Genomic DNA, 827 nt, shown 5'->3' with positions numbered 1-827 from the left:
TTCCGTGGTAGAATAGAATAAAAAGATTATTAAATGACTGTCACCTTAAAAAAAAGACAATAGACGGGAAAATGCAAAATAATTATTAAGTTGTATGCCGGAATAGCAATCAAATAAATAAATGCAAATCCAGGACATATAAGTCTCAGCCATGGATAAGAACTAAGCTTTTCTAGTGTTGGTCATGGACGTGTTGCATGACACAAGTTGAAACAGTTTCTGAATAAATACATATAGCATAGGTAAGCTTTTGTGTCCTGCAACTCCACCCCTGCCCCCGCCACAGCCAGTCCATTTTGTAGCAAATTGTCTTTAAATTAGAAGCCAAGAACTATCAGAAACCCCAAAAGAACTTCCAAGCAAATATTTACTGTAAACCCAGCAAACAGATGCGCTCCATATACGAACACACTGTTCAAACTTAAGAATCTTTATTTATTTATTTATTTATCTTTATCTTGCATTTCTTTGTTAATTTTTAAAACCCTGCATGCCAGTGTGGGTGCGACTACGGAAATGCACCTGGGTATAAACAATTTGCAGTGATGGGGTGAGTAAAATAATAATAATAAAAATGCTTACTGTACTATGGCTAAAAGATGTTATAAGGGGCCCCCTAGGGGTTACGGAATCGCTTTCAAGCCTTTTACTTATTTTTTTTTTTCATTATATAATGTGTTTTCTTTTATTTTCTCTTTGTTTCTATTTTTAAATGAGTTTGTCCCTTTGATTCAAAGGGACGTTAGCATTCCTTCTAAAATCAGGAAGAATTCAATATTGTTATTGTTGTGTGTTTTGTTTTGGGGTTTTTTTTTATTAGAAGTAAC

Source organism: Geotrypetes seraphini, chromosome 15 (genome assembly GCF_902459505.1).
Source record: "Geotrypetes seraphini chromosome 15, aGeoSer1.1, whole genome shotgun sequence".
NCBI classification, from domain to species: domain Eukaryota; kingdom Metazoa; phylum Chordata; class Amphibia; order Gymnophiona; family Dermophiidae; genus Geotrypetes; species Geotrypetes seraphini.
The sequence above is the reverse complement of the archived record's forward strand: the minus strand, read 5'-3'. Positions refer to the sequence as shown.